We start from the raw sequence: 18,685 nt of genomic DNA on the forward strand, positions 1-18,685 counted from the left end.
GGATAGTTATCTGGAAAGAAAACATTCTAGAATAATGTTAAAAATAGCTCTAAAATTTTTGATGACAAATTTAATAGAATTTTTCCAACATGTTTCCAAACCTTTATTTTTTTTAAGTATAAACTTTAAGCTAAGGTCTCACAATGTCTTAAAGTCATCATGTAAAAACTATGTTAAACTATACTTAGCTCTTCACCACATATTCTTTATGTAGGAAGTCCAACCAAACAGCTTGATCTAACTAAACATAGTGGTAGTACCTCTTGAGCTCAAGTACTCGCTGTCTAAATCCTCTTCCCTTCTCCTTCCTTTATAATTCCACTGAATATTATGTGCTATGGAATTTCATCTCAGTCCTGAAGCAAAACCATTCATACTTTAGTAATTTGGAAAATAATTCTTTTGTGGTCATTCTCTCTTAAGCATGTATGAAATCGAAGCCCATAATGATGTCATTTTATTTAGGGAAACATTAAATGTCTCTTAAGGGATATCTTAGTGTAATGTATAAAGTACACAATGATAATTATGCCTACTTCTCTTTTTATATTTTTCTGCTCCCTTATCAGAAATTCAACATTTATAGAGCCTTTTTTGTCTTCAGGATTTATCTACTTAAAAATTACTTGGGTTGCTCACGCCTGTAATCCCAGCACTTTGGGAGGCCAAGGCGGGCAGATCACGAGGTCAGGAGATCGAGACCATCCTGACTAACATGGTGAAATCCCATCTCTACTAAAAATAAAAAAACAAAATTAGTCAGGCGTGGTGGCGGGCACCTGAAGTCCCAGCTACTCGGGAGGCTGAGGCAGGAGAATGGCATGAACCCGGGAGTTAGAGCTTGCAGTGAGCCAAGATCATGCTACTGTACTCCAGCCTGGGCAACAGAGCTAGACTCTGTCTCAAAAAAAAAAAAAATTACTTTATGAGCTATATTCTGGAGGGAATTAAGGAAGAGTGAGTATTATTGAAGGAGATTGCTAGGACACACTGCCGTCTTTTGAATGAGTAGGAACATATTTTGATAAAGATGATGAAAAAATATCCCTCACTGATTTGAACATGGGTAAATATGAGGCCAATTTATCATTAATTTATTAGTGACATAATCATCCTAAGCATAGTATGTTAGACCTTGAATGAAAGTATTTGGTTTTGATTTTGTCCCTCCAATAATAAATATATATTCTTTTCTGCCTTGTGCAAAAATATATCAAGAGAAAATAATAATAATGACATCAAGGAAAAATCAGAGAAGGCAAATACATTGATCTTATGCATCTCTTTTCAAGGATGTTGTCATAAGCATTTTTTTAAATGTGTGTATATTATTTTCGATTCCCAATGAAAAACCACAAGAAAACACAATTTCTTTCACAAAGAAACCTGGAATGGGTTTAACCTTCCTCTTTCAGAGTGTGTGTGTGTGTGTGTGTGTGTGTGTGTGTATCTGTGAAACTTTTTAAATTTTTTCTTTGCTGCATTCCTAATATATTTTTAAGGGAATGTTATCAATCTCTAACATCATTTTAGCCTTACCAAAAGAAATATTAAAATGCAAAATTAGGTTTTACCATTCTTGGTTATCAGGGACTTTGCTTTTCTTTTGTTTCTGTATTACAAAAGAGCCACTTGTATTTATTTATTAGTTTCTATTGTGAATTACTATATTTGAAAACATTTGCTTTCTTCCTAAATCTATTTGGTGACAGCTAATTTTATGAAAACACACCCTATCAAGCAATCTTGAAGAAATAGAAAAATATATGTGAATGTCAAATTGAAAGGTATTGTTTGAAACTATAGGATTGAACCACAAAATGTTGTTGGCTCGTGCCATTGTTTTCTATCTGACCTAAATACTGAGCCTATTATCAGGATGGTTCTGCATGCCATCCATAGACACTTCCTTGGAGTTAGAGTTCGCCACCCCTCTGCCCCCAGCTAGACATGCCCTTCTGGACTGACTCTGTGGCACTGGAACTCTGTATTGTTTTTCATCAAATCTTGTCCCAATTTTCTTTATTTTCACAGAAATTTCAGGTTGTACCTGCTCATGCATTAAACGTGGTGACACCCACAAAGACCCACTTTCAGACTACTTCATCTCTTTCTTGACTCTTTAGCAATCACAAGTGTGTCTGAAACATCAGCCATAACTTCTGGGAAAATGCTTCACAAAATTTGAGGTGCATTAGAAATTCTCTTCAAAGTTGTGAACTCTTTTGGAAAGGCTGAAAGATATTTCCATTTTAATATTCAATATACTCTCCAAACTTTATGTGTCTCCAAATATATTTTCCCTCTAATACCACATAATACTGAATACAAATATGATGATTAATTTTTTTTCACCAACTTGACTGAGCCACAGAATGCCCAGATTGATCAAACATTATTTTTTTTTGCCTATTTTTTGTTTATTTTTATTTTACTTTATTTTAGATTGAGGGGGTACATGTGCTTGCTTGTTACATAGGTATATTGCATGCTGCTGGGAGTTGGGCTCCTAGTGTACCCAATAGCCAGATAGTGAACATTGTACCCAACAGGTAATTTTTATTATTATTATTATTATACTTTAGGTTTTAGAATACATGTGCACAATGTGCAGGTTTGTTACATATGTATCCATGTGCCATGTTGTTTTGTTGCACCCGTTAACTCGTCATTTAGCATTAGGTATATCTCCTAATGCTGTCCCTCCCCCCTCCCCCCACCCCACAACAGTCCCTGGAGTGTGATGTTCCCCTTCCTGTGTCCATGAGTTCTCATTGTTCAATTCCCACCTATGAGTGAGAACATGCAGTGTTTGGTTTTTTGTCCTTGCGACAGTTTACTGAGAATGATGTTTTCAAGTTTCATCCATGTCCCTACAAAGGACATGAACTCATCATTTTTTATGGCTGCATAGTATTCCATGGTGTATATGTGCCACATTTTCTTAATCCAGTCTATTGTTGTTGGACATTTGGGTTGGTTCCAAGTCTTTGCTATTGTGAATAGTGCCGCAATAAACATATGTGTGAATGTGTCTTTATAGCAGCATGATTTATAATCCTTTGGGTATATACCCAGTAATGGGATGGCTGGGTCAAATGGTATTTCTAGTTCTAGATCCCTGAGGAATCGCCACACTGACTTCCACAATGGTTGAACTAGTTTACAGTCCCATCAACAGTGTAAAGGTGTTCCTATTTCTTCACATCCTCTCCAGCACCTGTTGTTTCCTGACTTTTTAATGATGGCCATTCTAACTGGTATGAGATGGTATCTCACTGTGGTTTTGATTTGCATTTCTCTGATGGCCAGTGATGATGAGCATTTTTTCATGTGTTTTTTGGCTGCATAAATGTCTTCTTTTGAGAAGTGTCTGTTCATGTCCTTTGCCCACTTTTTGATGGGGTTGTTTGTTTTTTTCTTGTAAATTTGTTTGAGTTCATCGTAGATTCTGGATATTAGCCTTTTGTCAGATGAGTAGGTTGCGAAAATTTTCTCCCATTCTGTAGGTTGCCTGTTCACTCTGATGGTAGTTTCTTTTGCTGTGCAGAAGCTCTTTAGTTTAATTAGATCCCATTTGTCAATGTTGGCTTTTGTTGCCATTGCTTTTGGTGTTTTAGACATGAAGTCCTTGCCCACGCCTATGTCCTGAATGGTATTGCCTAGGTTTTCTTCTAGGGTTTTTATGGTTTTAGGTCTAACATGTAAGTCTTGAATCCATCTTGAATTAATTTTTGTGATCAAACATTATTTTAGGGTATGTCTGTGAGAATACTGGGTATGTTTGTGAGAATACTGGGTATGTCTGTGAGAATATTTCTCTTCAATACGGATGGGCCTCATCCAATCCTTTGCAGGCCTGAATAGAAAAGGCTGACTAAGAAAGTATTATTTCTCCTTGCCTGTCTTCAAGTGGGGACATTGTTGTTGTTGTTGTTTTCCTCCAGCCTTCAGACTTGAACTCAGGCTGAAACTTACCTACTTGATTCTCCTGGTTCTCAGGCCTCAGACTTGGGCTGAAACTATATTATTGGGTCTCTTGCATCTCCAACTTGCTGACCATAGATCTGGGACATCTCAACCTCAAAAATCATGTAGGTTTGTGCTTTATAGTCAATCTCCCTCTATACACACACACACACACACACACACACACACACACTCACACACAGTTGCATATATGTAAACTTCTGTTAGTTTTTCTTTTTCTGAAAAGCCCAGATTAATACAACAGATATTCAAATTTCCTAAAATATGATTTGACTGTCACACTCACAGTTTCAAATTTTTGAACAGCTTTTCCAATAGTTCTTCAAGTAGCTCCTGAAAACAGTAACAGTGATTAATTCTTTTACTAATAAACGATGACCTTAGAGGGCTGGGAAGGAATCACCTTATGTTAAGGGCAAGGAGATATCAGGAAAGTTCTTTATCGAACTTTATGCTTTAATGTATTTTCACTCTAAAACACACTTTCCCAAAACTAATATTTATATACATGCTGCTTTAAGAATAGTTTAATTTTAACAATTGGAATGTTTAGCTTTGCTGCCACTTTGCAAACATAAATGATTTGCCATACGCTTTGTGAAAAATAGGTTGACTTTTATCCAGTTTCCTGGATAATTGGGTCTCAAGTAATTCAGATAGATTAGTTTTTTTTAATTTTAAATTAATTCTCATTTGATTACACTTGTCCGTATTTTTGAAGGGTCATTTGTGTTATTACTCAGGGTAATTGATGTTCGTGATGTCTGTGAATAAGAGGCAAGCTGCATCTTCCATTATAAATATTCTGATTACCCCTAACTTCGTATCATTAATAAAATGTTTAACACAGATTTAAGCTGTCAGCTAATGCTTGAAAGAATGATAATTTTAAAAAGAAAAAAACATAAATCAAATCTAATCATTGCCATCAGTCAGTAAACCAAGCATTAAATTGTTTTGCTTTTGTTTTTTTTGGTAAATCAAAGTAATGTATAGATTTGCATCTTCATATATCAGCATTTGCATCACCAACACTGACAAAAACACAATGCAATACTCTATATATATCTTCATACTCCAACAAAAGTTTATTTTTAAAATAAAAAAGTATCTACATAGAACTGTTTATCATATTATGTATAATTATAAGCCAAAAGACCAGCCAATAACAAAACAAAGCAAAAAAAAAGTGCTCCACATGTGTGATACATTTTGAAATACTTTTAAAGCATGAGGTGGCAAAAATATGCTAAACAGCTAAGATTCCTAAGAGACTACCTGTTATTTCTTCAAATATTCATCAGCCTGTGTAGTATTAACCCTACTGAATTACTCAGGAGGCTCTTGACTTTCTCAAGCTATGGAAGGAGATAATTAATACTATCTCAGTTTCTTGATTGGATAGGTTTATTCATGTTTAGGAGATCTAGATAAAGCTGGTATGTAACTGTACTTTATGTGATCTGAGTATTATATAAAATTTGACATCAAACTTCTCTCATGGTAAGACTAGTGAGCAAAATTATGATGATAAACAAGATACATAATCTCAAAATATCTTCTCACAAAACACTTATTATTAATAGTTGCATAGCAAAAAAGAGAAACATTTTAGTGCAGAAAGACAATGCCTTACTCAAGTGATCAAAATTAATTATATGTGTAATAAGATCATGTGCCTCCTGATAGGATGCACGAAAAAGAGCAAAAACATCACCACTCTGATATTTCTGCCCAAATGTGCACAACCTGAATATAATCCTAAGCAAACATCATGCTAACTGAGGGACATTGTACAAAACTCCCCGGTACTCTTCAAAATTGTCAAGACCTTGAAAAACAAAGAGAAACAGAAAAACATTTCCAAAGCAAAGGCGATTAAGAAGACATGGTAACTAAATGCAACATGTGATCCTGGATTGGTTCTGGAACTAGAATATTTTTCTGTTACTATAAAATACATTTTGGAAAAAAAGAGGGAAAGATAAAGATAGAAGGAGTAAAATTGCAAAAAAAAAAAAAAGAGTGCAAATGTAATAACGTTGTAACATTTGGAGAATCTAAGTGAAGATTATATGGGAAAACCTTGCATTATTTTAAGACTTTGGAAGTTCAAATTTATTTCAAAGTAAAAAGTGAAAAAAAAGCATAAAAAGTATTTACATTGGAGTCCATTACACTTCTGCTGTGCACAAATAGTTTTTCCTTCTGTGTTATCACAAAAACATATTGCTAGTGATTCTCATTGGACTTCCAGGCCGGAAAGGATTTTTAACTTTATTTAGCCCATCCCTCCTCCACCTCATCATATTTTTATTCTTAGAGAATAAAGATACGTAGGCCTACACAGATAAAGCCACTAGCTCATGTTCATTCAAATATTAAATGAAGGAGTCATAACAATATATATTATTCATTTTTCATGTTTTCTTTAACAGAGTATGATCTTTATAAAGGTAATGTCAGAACTATTTATCTCTGTATTTACATTTCCCTAGCATCTAACCTAAGATTTTGCATAAAACACACAAAATGATACCCCTGACCATTGTAATTTATGATAGTCCTTTTACTAGAATTCCATTTCTTCATTATTTTAGAAAATCATCAAGTATGTGTGGAGTATTTTCTCCATAGCAAACTCCATGCCAGAAACATTATTACTATGTCCCATTCCTCTCCCTCACCTTCTTCAAGAAACTCACCCTTAACTTAAAGAAGATAGTTCTGTGAACAAAGAATTATAATATGAGACAAATAACATGGTGGGACCAAAAGATAAAAGAAATATCTGAGACAATAATTAATACTCTGCTAATTTAGAGAATTAACACATTGGTTAGCATACTAATATATGACTACATTGAAAACAAAGTTATGGTGGGACGGGGTGGCTCATGCTTATAATCCCAACAGTTTGGGAGGCTGAGGCAGGTGAATTGCCTGAGCTTAGGAGTTCGAGACTAGCCTGGGCAACATGGCAAAACCACATCTCTACCAAAAAGTATATCTCTATATATATATATTAGCCAGCTGTAGTGGCACATGTCTGTGGTCCCAGCTACTTAGGAGGCTGAGGCAGGAGGCTCACTTAAGCCTGGTAGTTAGAGGTTGCTGTGAGCCAAGATTGCACAACTGTACTCCAGCCTGAGTGACAGAGTGAAACCCCGTCTCAAAATAAAATGAAATAAAATTACATGAAGTCAACCTAAATGTCCATCAATGATAGACTAGATAAAGGAAATGTGGTACATATGCACCATGGAATACCATGCAGCCATGAAAAAGAACGAAATCATGTCCTTTGCAGGGACATGGATGAATCTAGAGGCCACTATCCTCAGCAAACTAACAAACAGAAAACCAAATACCACATGTTTTTGCTTTATAAGAGGGAGCTGACTGATGAGAACACATGGACATAGAGAGGGGAAACATGCACACTGGGGCCTACTGGAGGGCAGAGGATGGGAGGAGGGAGAGGATCAGGAAAATAACTAAAATAACTAATGGATAAAAATAACTAGTGGATACTAGGCATAGTACCTGACTGATGAAACACGTGCAACAAACCCCCATAACACACTATGTAATCTTTATCTATATAACACACATTCTATACATGTATCCCAGAACTTAAAATCAAAGTTAAGTAAAATAAAGTTGAGCAATACATGTACTGTTATGGTAGAGGATAGTTTCAGTAATCTCTAATGCTGGCTTGCAGACTGAGACTGGAATTAGCATAGCTTTGTTGGTCTACAACAGCATTTTTTTTTTTTACTATAAGTTTTAGGGTACATGTGCACAACATGCAGGTTTGTTACATATGTATACATGTGCCATGTTGGTGTGCTGCACTCATTAACTCATCATTTACATTAGGTATATCTCCTAATGCTATCCCTCCCCACTCTCCCCACCCCACAACAGACCTTGGTGTGTGATGTTCCCCTTCCTGTGTCCAAGTGTTCTCATTGTTCAGTTCCCACCTATGAGTGAGAACACGCAGTGTTTGTTTTTTTTTGTCCTTGTGATAATTTGCTAAGAATGATGGTTTCCAGCTTCATCCATGACCCTACAAAGGACACGAACTCATCCTTTTTTATAGCTGCATAGTATTCCATGGTGTATATGTGCCATGTTTTCTTAATCCAGTCTATCCTTGTTGGACATTTGGGTTGGTTCCAAGTCTTTGCTATTGTGAATAGTGCCGCTATAAACATATGTGTGCATGTGTCTTTATAGCAGCATGATTTATAATCTTTGGGTATATACCCAGTAATGGGATGGCTGGGTCAAATGGTATTTCTAGTTCTAGATCCCTGAGGAATCGCCACTGACTTCCACAATGGTTGAACTAGTTTACAGTCCCACCAACAGTGTAAAAGTGTTCCTATTTCTCCACATCCTTTCCAGCACCTGTTGTTTCCTGACTGTTTAATGATGGCCATTCTAACTGGTGTGAGATGGTATCTCATTGTGGTTTTGATTTGCATTTCTCTGATGGCCAGTGATGATGAGCATTTTTTCATGTGTTTTTTGGCTGCATAAATGTCTCCTTTTGAGAAGTGTCTGTTCATATCCTTTGCCCACTTGTTGATGAGGTTGTTTTTTTCTTGTAAATTTGTTTGAGTTCATTGTAGATTCTGGATATTAGCCCTTTGTCAGATGGGTAGGTTGCAAAAGTTTTCTCCCATTCTGCAGGTTGCCTGTTCACTCTGATGGTAGTTTCTTTTGCTGTGCAGAAGCTCTTTAGTTTAATTAGATCCCATTTGTCAATTTTGGCTTTTGTTGCCATTGCTTTTGGTGTTTTAGACATGAAGTCCTTGCCCACGCCTATGTCCTGAATGATATTGCCTAGGTTTTCTTCTAGGGTTTTTATGGTTTTAGGTCTAACATGTAAGTCTTGAATCCATCTTGAATTAATTTTTGTATAAGGTGTAAGGAAGGGATCCAGTTTCAGCTTTCTACATATGGCTAGCCAGTTTTCCCAGCACCATTTATTAAATAGGGAATCCTTTTCCCATTTCTTGTTTTTGTCAGGTTTGTCAAAGAACAGATAGTTGTAGATGTGTGGCATTATTTCTGAGGGCTCTGTTCTGTTCCATTTGTCTATATCTCTGTTTTGGTACCAGTACCATGCTGTTTTGGTTACTTTAGCCTTGTAGTATAGTTTGAAGTCAGGTAGCATGATGCCTCCAGCTTTGTTCCTTTGGCTTAAGATTGACTTGGCAATGCAGGCTCTTTTTTGGTTCCATATGAACTTTAAAGTAGCTTTTTTTCCAATTCTGTGAAGAAAGTCATTGGTAGCTTGACGGGGGTGGCATTGAATCTAAAAATTACCTTGGGCAGTATGGCCATTTTCACAATATTGATTCTTCCAATCCATGAGCATGGAATGTTCTTCCATTTGTTTGTATCCTCTTTTATGGTCTAGGACAGCATTTTAACACAACTTGATTTAGACTGAACCTGTTCTCTTCAGTCACAGTCCTCACCACTCCCTATTGCCTGTACTGGATGCTTCCTTTATTTATAGGCTGGCACCTGAGGATATTTGAATCTGTGAAGCCTAATGTAGCAGGATAAGAAAGACAAGGACATACATAACAATGAAAACCAATTTTAAAAGGATCAGAAGTAAATATTCTATACTTATTTATAAAGTATCTTTTAAATAAAAAAAAGAGAGATTATTTTAGCTTGAGAGAAGTGAACATAGTACTTCCTCGAAGAGGTAGAATTTTTTTCCCAGGACTTGAAAGACATTGATAAAGGTGGGTGTAGGTGTTGCTGAAAATAATGATAAAGGAAACCAAGAATAAACTTTAAAGATCTATAATTTCCTCATTCTGGAATTTGTATGAGGCCATTAGAGTTTCTGTAAGATTTCTATGGAAAGATTTCAGACTTTAAAATAAAATTCCTTATATTATTCTAAATTTGATATTAAAATACAGCCATAGAATTTTATGGCTTTAGTAGACTGCAGGTGAGTGAAAGAAAAGAAGAAAGAGAGAGAGAGGAAAGAAAGAAAAGAAAGAAAGAAAGAAAGAAAGAAAGAGAGAAAGAAAGAAAAAAGGAAAGAAAAAGAAAGAGAAAAAGAAAGAAAAGAAAAAGAAAGAAAGAAAGAAAGAAAGAAAAAGAAAGAAAGAAAGGAAAGAAAGAGAAGGCGGGAGGGAGGGAGGGGGAAGGGAGGGAAGGAAGGAAAGAAGGAAGAAAGGAAGGAAGGAAGGAAAAGGAAGGAAAGAGAAGAGAGACAGGGACACATTGCATCACTACTGCCTGCAGATGAAATTATATCTAAACATCTTGGAAAAACAGGGACTCTAGATTCATCTTGGAAGGTAGGAATTCCATGCTCTTCTCTGCACTCACATTCCAGAGTTTAACAGGTCACTACCCACCTACTTACTCCCACTCAAACAAATGTAGATATCGTCAACACACACTCACACACAACCAAACATACACCCCACAAATATTAACATACTTGTCATTTTAGGCTCACTAACATTCGTATAAATGTAAAATGCCAACAAATTTACAATTAAGTGTACAAGAACCAGGGCTCTCAGGATTACTCAGATAGTTTTAGAAACCAAAGAGGCTACAATATAAAAATCACCTTAATATATCAGAAATACTAGTGTTTAAAATTTTAGTAAAAATGACTATGGAACAATGAAACAATGCCAAGGAGATAAAAAGTGTTTGTGAAATATTATCTCTGGCCAAATATATGTCACTGGGGATAACAAAAATAAGAGAATGCTTTACATTCTCATTGTTCTTCCATCTTCATTCTGAGAGAGAAGACAAAATATTATGAAGACAACAGAAGAAGGCATAATTGCTATCATATTTTCTTTCTTACAACCATGGAAAAATAAACATTTTATAGCACTCCTTTCTTGGCATGATTTTCTTTGCCGGAGTTTTGGATCAGATCTATCATGAATATGAATAATGGCTTTTAAACACTGTTTAAGACCAAAACTCAAAACTTTGTGAATACTATCCATTCATGTTTAGAAGAAATAGCCAAATATTCAGAGTCAACAGAGGAAAAGAAAAAACATTCACTCATCACCACTACTCTAATATAAATGGAAACACACCTATCTTATGCAAGGTTTCTACGTCAGAGACCTCCATGCTTTGACACATTCATTAAATGAAAGACTTCGCCTCTTTCTATTTAAAGCCTTACTTTCTTAACCATCAGCAAAATGCAAAAATTATAACTCAAACTACAAGTAATCATTAAGTATCCCAATATCCTGCTCAAACTCTCCATTTTGGATTTGCTTTCAATACAGGCTTTGTCTGTTCAAATCCGTGGCATCTAACTAGGACATGTAATTGTTAAACTGGTCTCTATCATTTGCACCATCTGCATCTCCTGAATAATAAAACTATTACACAATTAAGAGGCAGTCAATTAGGGATGATTACTAATTACACTAGACACCTATTAGAGTTGCTTCAGGGAGACCATTGACTCATTTTATGGATGCATTATGAATGCTTTTTTGTGTCTCTCCATGAGTACAAGTGAAATTGTGATTTTCAACAACTGCACAAATAATTCAAATTATAATTTAAGATAGCTTATTTCAATATGCTCATTTACCTGGGTCACACAAATGTTACAAAACTGAATTTCTAGTTTATGATTATGGAATAAACCAAATCAGAATCAGTGAATTTATTCTGAGTCTTCTTCCTTTTTTTCTTCCACTTTGCCTCCCTCCCTTTTTCTCTACCTCTTTCTCTTCCTTTCTTCCTTCCTTTCCTTTCTACACATTTCCAGTGTGACTCAAAGTGTAGAAAGTTAGCTATATAAGAATCCAGTTAATTGAAATCAAAAGATTTGATCCTAACCTTTTCTCATTTTATTTTTCACTTTTTATGTTAAAATAAGTAAAACATGCACATTATAAAGTGTTCAAACAATACAGAAGTAACACGCTCTGGTTAAAGCACTGTTAAATTTTGGATGTATGCCTTTTCTAACTTTTTTGAAGTTTTTTATTGGATCAAATTAAATAACATTTATTAAAAATCTAAAGTGCACTGGACTCTGATAAATACCAAAGGTGAATGACATTATCCTTGACGTCAGATGCCAGTCACATAGTACAAGGAAATAGATTTATTTACACTATAATAAGTGTGTTTGCTAAAAAGTATACTGAAGAGTGGTGAATTAAATGGGTTTAAGTGTCAAAAATGATACTTTCATGACACTTTTGTAGAGAAAGTAAACATTAATTCTGTAAAGGTAAGACCATGAATTCTTCCCTGCAACCCTTCCTCTGTTAGACTGTATTAAAAAATATATAGTTTAGGTGCTATGTGAGAAATATAGTTGAAAGTGCACAAAATTAGCACTTTGGGAGGCTGAGGCAGGTAGATCACGAGGTCAGGAGATTGAGACCATCCTGGCTAACATGGTGAAACCCTGCCTCTGCTGAAAAAAAAAAATACAAAAAATTAGCCGGGCGTGGTGGCACGTGCCTGTAGTCCCAGCTACTGGGGAGACTGAGGCAGGAGAATGGCGTGAACCCGGGAGGCAGAGCTTGCACTGAGCTGAGATGGTGCCATTGCACTCCAGCTTGGGCGACAGAGAGAGACTCCATCTCAAAAAAAAAAAAAAAAAAAAAAAATGTGCAAAATTAACACACTGGACAACTACTTTTTAGTCTTATCTCATTTCTGATCTTCATTCTTGCCTAATTGTATCCATGACTGACAATTCATCAAAGGCATCGTGCATCACCAACTCCTAATTCAAATCCCATATTGCCATCTAGTTGAGGATCACTGAAGGATTGGCATAAATCAGGGATGAGAAAAGACTCAGGTTAGGGATAAGTTTTTTACTTACGCCAATTAAAAGATTTTAAAGGACTCCGTATTCAACAAATGATGCTAGGGCAACTGGCCAGCCATATGTAGAAGATTGAAGCCATACCTCTCCCTTTCACCATATACAAAAATTAAGATGTAAGAAATATTTAAATGTAAGACTTCAAACTATAAAAATCTGGAAGACAATTTAGGAAATACTCTTCTTGGCATTGGCCTTGTCAAAGAAATTTTGGCTAAGTCCACAAAAGTAGTTGCAACATAAACAAAAACAGACAAGTGGGACCTAATTAAACTGAAAAGGTACCTCATAGCAAAAGAAACTACCAACAGAGCAAACAGACAACCTACAGCATGGAAGAAGATAATTGCAAACTATGCATTCAACAAAGACCTAATATCCAAAATATATAGGGGCCTTAAACAAATCAACAAGCAGAAAACATATAACCCCATTCAAAAATGGTCAAAGGACATGAATGAACACTTCTCAAAAGAAGATATATAAGTGGCCAACAAACATATGAAAAAAATGGTGAACATCACTAATCATCAGAGAAATGCAAACAAAAACCACAGTGAGATGCCATCTCACCCCAGGGAGAATGGCTATTATTAAAAAGTCAAAAAATAACAGATGCTGGCAAGGCTGCAGAGGAAAGGGAACACATACTCTGTTGGAGAGGATGTAAATTAGTTCAGCCACTGTGGAAAGCAGTTTGGAGATTCTCAAATAACTTAAAACAGAGGTGCCATTCAACCCATCAATCCCATTACTCAGTATATACTCAGAAGAAAAGAAATAATTCTATCATAAAGACACAAGCACTTTAATGTTTATCATTGTGCTATTCACAATAGCAAAGACATAGAATCGATTCACATGCCCATCAGTGGTAGGTTGGATAAAGAAAATATAGTACAATGCACCATGGAATATTACACAGCCATAAAAAAGAATGAAATCATGTCCTTTGCAGCAACATGAATAGAGCTAGAGCCATAACCCTAAGCAAATTAGTGCAGGAACAGAAAACCAAATATCACATGTTCTCACGTATAAGTGAGAGCTAAGCATTGAGCACACATAGTCATAAATATAAGAACAATAAAAACTGTGGACCACTAAACGGTTGTGGTGGGGTATAAAAACTACCTATCAGATACTGTGCTTACTATCAGGGTGACAGGATCTGTACTGCAAACTTCACCATCACCCAATATTCCCCTGTAACAAATCTCCATGTCTCCCTGTATCTAAGATAAATTTGAAATAAAAATAATAAAGACTTTTTTTATATCAAAGTATCTTAGATGAAACTGTCTACATCCAAATGGCCACTAAAAATGATTGCTTTGAAATGTCATGTACACAATAACTATTTGTTTATACAGTATCAGTCAATGAATAAACAAAGAACACTCTTGTATCAAATGTTTTACTAATCATTGCCACCATAGAGACATTTATATTGGATAGCTCAAAAAATTACAGAAAGAGAAGTAACATAATTCTTAGAACATGGCACAAAATGACCTTAACAAAACATGGGTGAAGGCTATGAAGTTTACATGAGAATGAGGAAGAAATGGAGATGATAAAAATGAAGGGGAGAGAAAGACAGAGATCTCATTCTTAAAATTTACATTTAAAATCTCCCCAATTCTAAAAGGTTTTGGTAGGCTACTAAGCATTGGATAAAGGGCTATTCTTCAGGGTGCCCATCCCTTTCTCTCTCCTGTACTCTGGGGCTCAGAGCCCTTACGTTATCAACATTTGCATATACAGTTGAACTAATAAGTTTCCTAGGGCTGCCTTAACAAATTTCTACAAAACGGGTAGCTAAAATAACAGGAATTTTTGGTCTCACGGTTGTGGAAGCTAGAAGTCCTAAATCAAGGTGTTGGCAGGACTCTGCTCTGGCTGATCGCTTGAGGGGAGAATCTGTTCCATTCCTTTCTCTTAGCTTCTGGTATGGGCAGTGGTAATTTTGCATGCTTTGGCTTGTGGGTACATCACTCCAATCTCTTCTTCTATTGTCACATGTCTTCACCTGCATGTCTCTTCTCCTCTTCCTCCTCCTCCTCCCCTCCTCCTCCTTCTCCTCCTCCTCCTCCCCTCCTCCTCCTTCTTCTTCCTCTTCTTCCTCTTCCTCTTCCTCTCCTTCTCCTTCTTTCTTCTTCTCCTTCTCCTTCTTCTTCTTTCCTTTTTTTTTGACGGAGTCTCACTCTCCCGCTCAGGCTGGAGTGCAATGGCATGATCTCAGCTCACTGCAACCTCTGCCTCCCGGGTTCAAGCAATTCTCCGGCCTCAGCCTCTCCAGTAGCTGGGATTACAGGCGCGTGCCACCACGACCAGCAAATTTTTTTATTTTTAGTAGAGACAGGGTTTCACCATGTTGGGAAGGATGGTCTCAATCTCCTGACCTCGTGATCCACCCGCCTCAGCCTCCCAAAGTGCTGGGATTATAGGCATAAGCCACCGCACCTGACCTATTCTCATCTTCTTAAGAGGGCAACAGTCAGATTAGATTAAGGACTAACCCTGTCACAGTTTGACGTCATCTTAATTAATTACATCTGCAATGAACCTACTTTCAAATAAGTCACATTTTGAGGTTCCAGGAAGGACATGAATTTGTGGGTGGCAAGGGGGGACATTATGCTGCCCATACACAGACTCATTTTGGTCAACACGAGCTCACTTAGCTCCGATAATCTTTGTTAACTCACAGGCATTTGCTTTTAAATACTAATCCCTAACAGTAGAATAAACTTGAGGAGTAGAATAAGATATTTGTTCTACCTGTTAAAATACTTTCAAGTATCAATAGTTAAGGAATTATCTTAAGGTAGAAAGGAAAGGCCAGAAGGGCTGTCTTAGGTCCTTAAAATCACACCATTGATGCTCAAATCCTCTCTACCTAATTGTTCATTAGAGTGTGTATATGTCCCCAGGCCACACTCTTAATCAAATAACATAGACAGCAGCCACATCAGAGAATTCACAATGGCCTGCGGAATAATTGCTTGACCCCATGGCTAGATGGTCTGTAAGCAGACTTGCAAATTGGCAAGCAGAGCTTAAGTGTCAAAAATGGATAGTGATTTCACAGTAAATTATGTCGGATCACAGAGGGTAGTGCCATCATCAATTGTGACTTACAGTGCTTCTCTGGCAGCAAGAAGAGAATATAAGCATGACCCTTATGTCTTGCACAAAAGTGTCAGTCGGGAAACAAAGCCTCCATTTTCAGGGCATGACCACATGGGACTGCATTTCAAAGACAAGCATAGAGATCGTTAAGCTCATGGAGGATGAGTGATGGACTAAGATTTACCTAGCTCTGGGGAACCAGAATCCAAAATAAAATAAGAAAAAAAAAAATCTTGGCTTCCAGTACCTAGTTGTCAGTTTTTAGTCAGCACTCTTGCAACACTAGGAAAAAAAGAAAAAAGCTACATAAAGCTCACCATTTATAAAATGGTCCTTGCAGTTTAAAACTAAATTAAGAAAAATGTAAAATTGAAAGAAGAAAACATCGCAGGATTGGTGCAGGGGTTTGGGACAGAGTGAGTTAGTTTTGGCAGAAAGATTGCTTCAGAACTCAGGTGACAGTGACTGCTAACAAATGCTTTGAGATTCTTGTTAAATAAATGCTTGTTTGGTGGGTATGTTTGAAGTTGGAACTGAAAAGTGCTCCAGTTGGCTGGATGTTTAACAAGCCTCTCTTTGGGAGTTCAGCATCTGTCAGGTGAATCAGAACAAGGGTTCTACTTACATGAAGCAGGAGAAAAATTATATCTAATGAGCTGCTAACAACAAGTGTTTATTGAGTTCTCCGAGGCATGTTCAAATCAGGCACAAGTTAAAAGGCTAATGTGAGCTTTTAATGATCTGAGAAAACTTCACAGAAAAAAAAAAAACTAGATGGAAATTTTTATTAACAAAAATATTTGTTGAAAGTATATTACGTGATTGGTAGTCTACCAAGTGCTTTACTGATACTATTTAATCTTCACAACTGCGTTAGCCTGAATGCTTTTTGTTCCATTTAACAGATAAGGATACAGGTCATGTGTAATAGAGTAATTTGTCCATAGTCATATCACAAGTATATTGCACAGTTGGAATTAGAAAATGACCAAGTTCAATTATTTTTGGGCTTAATCTATACTGATGTCCCCCTACCTGCCCCAGAAAATGATGCAGCTGACAAAAAGAGTTAAGGAAGTATTCAATCCTGCCTCTCCCATTCTGCAAATAAGGACCTTTAAAACCTAGGAGTTAAGTGATAATACAAAAGTCACATGGCACAAAGGACTGAAAATATATTTTTGTGTGTGTGCATATATATGTGTGTGTGTGTGTGTATATATGTATTTATATATTCTGACGCTATCAGAGGAACCATTTTTCTTTTCTTTTTCTAACAGTACTTAACATGGGACCTATGCAGAGATTTAAATGTTTTCATTAGAACCAGACTGAACCATTATGGATATAGCCAGTTCATAAATTTAGAACTAGGAACAAAAATACACTCAGTCATTTTAAGCCATGCTAATACAGACCAACAGTCCTTTCTCACCTCATACTTGGCTATATGATATATGATGGTTGCCTTATTGAACATTATCTCTCTATGGCTTTTAAAACATTACCACTATTTTGGATCTCAGATGCAAAGAGTTGATCTAATCTCACTCCTCTGTTCATTGCCATTGGTCATCTTGAATTATATAAATACGTTTTTCGCCTTATCATCTCAACTTGTCTCTTTCTCTCTCCTGTAATAAGCACACACTAACTTGTTTTAAATTTGTTATTTAATATTGCTGCATAATATGAAATGCTTTGTATTTATGTTTTTAATCTACACAAATAATGCTGTAATACAACATTTCTAATTTTATCACTCAACATTTAATTATAAGAAATGTCAAATGTATAGCAAAGTTGTACAAAGTGTACTGTGAGTATTCATATACCCATTACCCAGATTCAACCATTAATGTTTATTATCCATCTATTTATTCTTCTCTCCATCCATTAATCTATCATATTGGGGTCATTTCAAAGCACATTGCAGATATCAGCACACTTCGGTCTATTTATATCATATGTGTATCATTACCTAGAGTTTAGTATTTGCCTACAGTATGTAACATAAAACTTTAAAAATAATGGGCAAAATTTTTAATTGTACATCAAGTGTATATACCTGTTTAACTGAAAAACCATATCAAGATACAGAACATTAGTTTACCTTAAAAAGCTCTCCCATCTTTCTTCCTACACATTACTATTCCGTTTCTGCTAAAGACAATAATTTTTCTGATTTTTTATACTTTACATGAGCTTTCCTATTCTAGAATCCTAAACAACAGATTGTTACAATATGTGCTCTTTCAGGTGAGATATCTTTCTCACAGCATCTTGTAGCGTATTTGGAATTTTTGTGACTACTCCATGCTTCCTTGAGGTTTTGACCATTGTTTTTTATCTTGTTTCATATTGGATACATTCTATAAATCTATCTTCACATTCAGAGATTCTCCATTCTATTATACAGCTATCCAGTGAATTTTTAAATTTCCGATACTGTTTGTTTTCAGTTCCAGAAATTTTCTTTTCTTGTTTTCAATAGTTTATATTTATCTGCTGCATTTTTTCTTATTTTTAATAAATTTAAGTACGTTGCACATTGTAGCTTAATTAATTGAGTATAGTAATAATATGTACTTTAAAACTCTAATTCAAAATCTGGAGGCATTTGAATATTTATTTTGGTTGATTGTTTTATCTCTTGAGAAT

Source organism: Hylobates moloch, unplaced genomic scaffold, assembly GCF_009828535.3.
Source record: "Hylobates moloch isolate HMO894 unplaced genomic scaffold, HMol_V3 SCAFFOLD_16, whole genome shotgun sequence".
In the NCBI taxonomy this organism is placed as follows: domain Eukaryota; kingdom Metazoa; phylum Chordata; class Mammalia; order Primates; family Hylobatidae; genus Hylobates; species Hylobates moloch.